This window comes from Myotis brandtii, unplaced genomic scaffold (assembly GCF_000412655.1).
Source record: "Myotis brandtii unplaced genomic scaffold, ASM41265v1 scaffold149, whole genome shotgun sequence".
NCBI classification, from domain to species: domain Eukaryota; kingdom Metazoa; phylum Chordata; class Mammalia; order Chiroptera; family Vespertilionidae; genus Myotis; species Myotis brandtii.
The window spans coordinates 876,607-884,428 of NW_005355385.1; positions in this window are offsets into that span (position 1 = coordinate 876,607).

Sequence of the window (7,822 nt, forward strand, 5' to 3'; positions counted from 1 at the left end):
GTGAGGGGCTGATGGCCGTTTTCAGGCTGACCACGCCCCCCGGCGACCCAAGCTCCCAGCCTCTACTTTTTTTCTTTTATTTATTTCAGCGCCTCCTTGAGTGGAGGCCAGGGCAGGCTGGAAGCAGGTATCTGGGATTTATTTATCTTCTATAATTGAAACTTTGTAGCCTTGAGTGGAGCCCAGGGACAGCCAGGGCAGGTGGGAAGCTTGGCTTCCTCCATCGCCGGGGGCAACCCAAGCCTCCTGTTCACTCCAGCTCTGTGGCCGCCGTCATCTTAGTTGGGTTAATTTACATACTTGCTCCTGATTGGCTGGTGGGTGGTAGCGGAGTGGCGGAGTGATGGTTAATTTGCATGTTTCTCTTTTATTAGTGTAGATTGTAAATACAGTTGTTTTCTTGATTTTATTTTTTTATTTATTGCTGTAGTGTAGAAATACAACTGATTTTTATGTGCTGATCTTATAACCTACAACTTTGCTGAGTTTATATATTAACTCTAATAGTTTTTTGTGAAGTCTTTGAAATTTTCTACATATAAGATCATGTATCTGCAAATAGAGATTTTACTTCTTTTCCAATTTAGATGTCTTTTATTTCTTTTCCTTGCCTGATTGTACTGGCTAGAACTTCCAGTACAATGTTGAATGGGAGTGGTGAAAGCAAGCATCCTTGTCTTATTCCTGATATTAGGGGTAAAGCTTTCAGTCTTTCACCATTGAGTATAATGCTAACTGTGAATGTTTCACAAATGCCCTCAGTTTTGTTAGAAAGTTTCCTTCTATTCCTATTCTTTTTTTTATAATTAAACTAGAGGCCCAGTGCACGAATTCGTGCACCAGTGGGATCCCTTGGCCTGGCCAGTAGGATCGGCCCAAACCAGCTCTCCAACATCCCCTGAGGGTTCCTGGATTGTGAGAGGGTGCAGGCCAGGCTGAGGGACCCCACCGGTGCATGAACAGGGCCCAGGAGGGACACGGGAGGTTGGCCAGCTGGGGAGGGACCGCGGGAGGGCTCCAAGGCATGTCCGGCCCATCTTGCTCAGTCCTGATAGGCCAGACCCCAGCAGCAAGCTGACCTATCAGTCAGAGTGTCTGTCCCCTGGTGGTCAGTGCACGTCACAGCAAGCGGTTGAGTGGCCTTAGCATATCATTAGCATATTATGCTTTGATTGGTTGAACCAGCCAACTGGTCAACCAGACACTTAGCATATTAGGCTTTTATTATATAGGATGGTAATGGGTTTTGTCAAAAGTGGTTTGGTCGGTGTCTTCTTTTTTACATAAATCAAAATAATCATGTGATTTGTTTGTTTTTTCCTTCTATGAGTTTGAATCATTCTTACATTCCTGGTATAAATGCCACATAGTCATAATGTAGAATCTTAATATGTTGCTAACTGTGTTTGGCTAGCATTTTGTTGAGAATATTTGCATCTATATCCATGAGGGTATATCTAAAGTTTTCCATTCTTGTAATTTTTTTATATGACATTGACAGAGTATTTCTGGGCTCATAGAGTGATTTAGAGTTTTCCACCTCTTCTATTTTTTGGAAGAGTTTAAGAAAGATTGGTGTCAATTCTTCTTTGAATGATTAGTGAATTCCACCAGTGAAGCCATTTTATCTTGGATTTTTCTTTGTTATAGGTATGTTCAGATTTTCTATTACTCCCTCAGGCAGTTTTAGTAATTTCTGTGTTTATAGAAATTTGTCCATTTCATCTAGGTTACTTAATTTTTTCCCTTCTATTTGTAGTTTATTAACAGTTCTTTCTCCTTCCCTTCTTCCTCCCTTTCTTTTTCCCTCTAATTTTTTATTTAATTTATTGGGGTGACGTTGGTAATAAAATTATGTAGCTTTCAAGTATACAATGTTATGATACATCATCTGTGTCTTGTACTGTTTGTTCGTTGATATATTCTTGTTCATGGTATTCTCTTGTAATCCTTTCTGCTTCTATAAGGTCTACAGCAATATACCCACTTTTATTTTGGGTTTTAATAATTTGAGTGTTCTCTCTCTATCTCTCTTTTTTTTTTTCTTGGCCAGTCAAGCTACAGTTTTATCACGTTTGTTGATTTTTTCAAATAATCAACTTTTGGTTCCAATGATTATCTTGTTTTCTTCTCTATTTTATTGATCTCAGTTCTTAACTTCATTATTTCCTTTCTTCTACTAGTTTTGGATTGAGATTGCTCTTTTTTTTCTAGTTTCTTAAGATTTAAAGTTAAATTATTGGTTTGGGGTCTTCTTTTCTTGCATAGGCATTTACAAAATGTATTTCATAATTTTTGTCTTGTTACACTTTTTAAAATATATTTTATTGATTTTTTACAGAGAGGAAAAGAGAGGGATAGAAAGTTAGAAACATTAATCAGCTGCCTCCTACACACCCCGCACTGGTGATGTGCCCACAACCAAGATACATGCCCTTGGCCGGAATTGAACCCGGGACCCTTCAGTCTGTAGGCCGACACTCTATCCACTGAGCCAAATCGGCCAGGGCTTGTTACACTTTTATTTTCATTCATTTCAAATTATTTTCTAATTTCACTTGTAATCTCTTTTTTGAATATTGTGTTGATTTCCTCATATTTGTAAATTTTTCCATTTTCCTTCTGTTAATTAATTCCTAGTTTTATTCCGTCGTGCTTAGAGAAGAAACTTTGGGTGATTTTAAACTTTTAAATTCATTAAGATTTGTTTTGTGGCCTAACATTCTCCTGGAGAATGTTCCATGTACACTTGAGAAATAAAATATGTATTCTGCTGTTGTTGGGTGAAGTGTTCTAAAGATGTCTGTTAAGTCTAGTTGCTGTATAGTGTTATTCAAGCTCTATATTTCTTTCTCAAACTGTCTTGTTGTTTTACTCATTATTGAAAGTGGGTGTTGAAGTCTTTAACTATTACTGTTGAATTGTCTGCTTTTCCCTTTAATTCTGTCAGTTTTTGCTTCACATATTTTTGAGCTCTGTTATTTGGTGTATTTCTTTATAATTGTTAATTTTCTCGACGAATTGATTGACCCTTTAATCAATATATAATATCCTTACTCTCTTGTTACAATTTTTGCCTTAAAGCCTACTTTGTCTGATATTAGCACAGTCACACCAGATCTCTGTTGGTTACTATTTGCATGGAATACTTTTTACTATCCTTTTGCTTTCAACTGTGTCTTTGGATCTAAAGCAAGTTGTTTTTATTTTTTTTAATTATTTTTAGTTTTTTAAATTCTCATCAGAGGATATTTTTTCCATTGATTTTCATAGAGAATGGAAAGGACAGGAGAGGGGGAGAAGGAGAAGAGAGAGAAAGAGAAAAAATATATATATGAGAGACACATCAATTGGTTGCCTTCCACACTCACCCTGACCAGGGCCAGGAATCAAACCTGCATCCCAGATATGTGCCCTTGACTGGAATCAAACCTGCAACCTTTCAGTGCAAAGGCCGATGCTCTAACCACTGGATAACACCAGCCATGGCACATTCAGAACTTTTTCATCATGCCAAACAAAAGCTTTGTACCCATTAAATAATAATTTTCTTAAACAACTACAGCCAAAATTAGAAAAGGAAAAGAAAAAAATTACTGTCCCACCCTGGTTGGTGTGTTCAGGTGGTTGGAGCATTGTCCCATACACCAAAAGGTCATGTGTTCGATTCCAGGTCAGGACACTTTCATGTTCCCTTGGTTTGGGCAAGTTCGGGAGACAACCAATCAATGTTTCATTCTCACAACAATGTTTCTCTCTCTCTCCCTCTTTCTTCCTCTCTCTCTAAAAATCAATAAAGGCATGTCCTTGGATGAGGATTTTTTTAAAAAATTACTGTCCCAATTTTTGCAGAGTGGTTCTGTATTGGGCATGCCTTCAAAGCTTAGCTACATCTTTTTTAACTATACAATAGCCTTAATTTCATGTTAGTATAGAGCAGTGATGGCGAACCTATGACACAGTGATGGCGAACCTATGACACACGTATCAGAGGTGACATGCAAACTCATTTTTTTGGTTGATTTTTCTTTGTTAAATGGCATTTAAATATATAAAATAAATATCAAAAATATAAGTCTTTGTTTTACTATGGTTGCAAATATCAAAAAATTTCTATATGTGACACGGCACCAGAGTTAAGTTAGGGTTTTCAAAATGCTGACACGCCGAGCTCAAAAGGTTCGCCATCACTGGTATAGAGCCTGAAGGTCAGCCAGAGGTGAAAGTGTAGGGTCTTCTCAGGCCTGCTCTGAAAATGTGTCCAGCCTTAGGTATGAGCATAGTTTTTGAATTCCCCAGTATACATGGGAACAAAAGTCCTTACTCTCCCATGTATCTCCTTTCTCAACTTCTTCCTTCCTAGGATTTAAAAAATATTTGTTTGTTGCTTATTCTGATTGTTTTATCTCTTGCCCAGACTGCTGCAGCAAATACTTTTGCCTCTAAATGCTTTTGGCAAACACTGCCTGGGAAGCCACTTCAGCCCTGGGAACACTTCAAATCAGATTTTAAAAAAGGCTAGCCTCTGCGCCAGTCCTTTCAGGTACCCCTAGACAGGTAAAAAACACACAAACACAGTTATCTGAGTATAACGTTCATCTTGCTCCCTCTGGCACTAGCACCTGCATCAGGTGTGTAGGCTGCCATCTTCATGGCTGCAACTAATCTGGGAGGTAAGGGATGACAAGTAGGCAATTTAAAATATCACAGCACTATCCCACTGCAATGCATCAGCTTCTTTCTTTACTAAGCTTTCTGTGGTTGTTAAGTTTTCACTAGAATGCAGGGTTATGAGGAATTTATTCCAACAGTTTTTACAAGTTTATTACTTGCCTTTGTGGAGGGATTCCCTACTCTGATACTCAGTGACATAAATTGAAATAGTTTTACAATTCACTTTATGAACAAGAATACGTTTAATTTTATGAATGTTCTTTGTGTGCTTGAAGAGTATGTAAACTCCACTCTTAGATGAAGTATAATTTACATATCCATATGATGCAATTTATTGATGGTATCATCCAAAATTTCTATATTCTTACTAATGTTTTCTCTGCTTAACAATAATTGTTAAAATATATGTATTTTATTTCTCACTAGAATGATAGATATGTGCATTTCCCCCTGTAATTCTGTTCATTCTTGTTTTATACACTTTGGACTGTGTTAATACGGTGTTTGTTAGTTTAGATATATTTCTTCCCAGTGAATTGAATGTTTTCTCATTATTCAGTACACTTCTTTATCTTTAATGTTCTTTAATCTTAAAGCATAACATGAATGGAGCAACATCAGCTTTCTACTGATTAGGATTTGCCAGCATCTATTTTTTGTTTTTTAATTTATAGGTTTGTATATGTTTCTTAAAAACAGGATATAGATGGGCCTTTTCTTTGCCAGTCTAATGTAAGTTCTTTGATCAGAGCATTTAATTCATGTAATAAAATTAAAGATATATTGGGTTAAATCAATCATATTTTGTATTTTCTCTTTGTTTTGCCTTTCCTATGTTTTATTCTCTCTCCTTCCTTGATTTCTACTTTATAGATTATTTTTTCTTCATTGTATTTTTCCTTCCAATAGCCTGGAAATTAGCTATGTGCTCAATCTGTATTATTTTGAAAAAATTCTCCTAGAAAATGTAATAGGCATGCTTAATGCATCAGAGCCTAAAATTCAGTAATATTTTTATTCCTTTCCTGACCAACACATAATCTTTGGGAATGCTCATTCTTATCATCACCTCTCCAGATGTATGGGTTACTTTCATCATGTATTTATTTTAGCTTATTTTTCTTAATATTACAAAGTATTATTAGCATTATTTACAGTTAATATTTGTTTAGCATTACCTTCATATTTATCATACTCTTTGCTCTTCAATTCCACCTGGAATCTCAGACTTACCACCTAGGGTCATATTCCTCTCTTTGAAATATGTCCTTTATAATTTCATGTTTTAAAGTTTGTTGGTAGCAAACTCTGTGTTAGCTTTTTATTTTTTGGAACAAAATAACATCACCAGATGTATCCATGGGTCAGCCAACTTTCAAATATCACCTGTTACCTTTAATCTTAGTATTTGAGAAGGAACCAGTAGTAGAGAAAGAACTATATAAAAATCATAAAACATGACCAAAGTGACCATATCTCAGTGTTCATCCATTTTTGGGGGGACCTAATTATTAATAACATTCTTCATTTCAAAAGTTTTATGGTTTGGATAATAAATTCCATGGTCACTTAAATCAAGTCCAAATGACATGTAGTCCTGGCTTCTGGAGCCATGCTTTCATTTCTATTTAACTCAAATTGCTAGGGACTTTCACTTCTGATGAAATGGAGAAGTTTGTGGCAGTCCAATGTTTTAACTTGAGAAGAAGCAGAATGAGCAGATAAAATACAAAAAAAAAAGAAAGAAAGAAAGAAAGAATTATAGTCAGGAGAAAGCTCCTAAAACACTGAGGGTGAGAAACCAAGATTACAAGGGAAGAAGAGCTGGTCAGTTACAGCTGCTTCTTCTCCAGAGGCATTTGCTAATTCTGTGTGTATGCAGCAGGAGGCAGGGAATCTAAATTTTGTCTAGGAAGAAGGCTGGTGCTAGGGGACAGAAATAAGCAAAACCTTTGGTTGTTTTATGGGGCTAAATAGACAAAACTGAAGGCTTAAGGCGCCAAGCATTCAGTGGAAAGGGAGGGCTGGAGATTGAGCCTGGCATACAAAGAGTTTTCTCCTTAAAAATTTGCCAAATTATATAATTGCATGAGGCAGATTCAAACAATAAAATCGGGGGGGGGGGGGGAGGAAGATGGCTGCTGACGGGAAGGCAGACTGCAAGATAGAGTGTGAGTGAGAGAACGAAGGGAGAGTGTGTGGTCGCACGGAGAGTGTTTGTGAGTTGAGGGACAGCTATACTCGAGGGGACTTTTGGGGACTGCCCGATGGGGTTCCCCTGACCCGGCAGCCTCCACTGCTGCTGGAATCCCTCCGGGAGTGACCAGCTCTGACGGGGAGACCGTGCCATCTTGAAGGGGAGAGTGGATATTGTCAGAAGCCTGAAAATCCCAGGAATCTACAACAACGGCACCCAGGGAACAGCTGCGAACCCGGGAACACCAGTCCCCAAGCAACGCGAGCACGCGGATTCAGAGGAGCTCTGTGCCTCTTCACGAAAGGTCAGATTTCACCTGGGATAAGGTGAGGTCTGTGGTCTGGGCAGGAGGACCCGCACAGTGAGAGCTGGAGGATTCTGGAAAGTCTCCGCCCAGAAAAGTCCCTGGCCTTTGGGGCTGGTGTGATCCCAGAATGTGGAAGGGGATCCGCAGGGCTGCCAACAGAAGGGAACTCTAAAAAGCAAACACATAGCTGAACTGGGTGCAAAAAGGCAGCCTAAAAATTTCAACAGTGTGCTGGCTGCTTAGACACAAGGGGAAAAAAGACTGAACAGACTTGCACCGCAGTGCAGGAGTTCACACACTTACTCTGGCTCTTTTCTCTCTCTCTCTCTTTTTTTTTTCTTCTTTAAATCCTTGCTTTTGATTACTCAGCCCAATACATAGGATCACCCAATTTGGGACACTCTAAGAGACTGCAGGGGAAAGTTGTTTTTGTGGAACCTGGGGATCAGAGCGGGGAATAACAATCAGAGAACCAGCTCTAAGGCAGCCCAGCCCATTCCCCCAAACCGGTATTAAGTGCCATAAGAAAAACAAAATCTAAACACTAGCTAGAGAGGACCTATAGACCCGGAGGTCAATCCAGAAACACTGCCACCCAGGGGTTGAATCACAAATTGACTCTTGTGTAAACACAAATAAAGGAG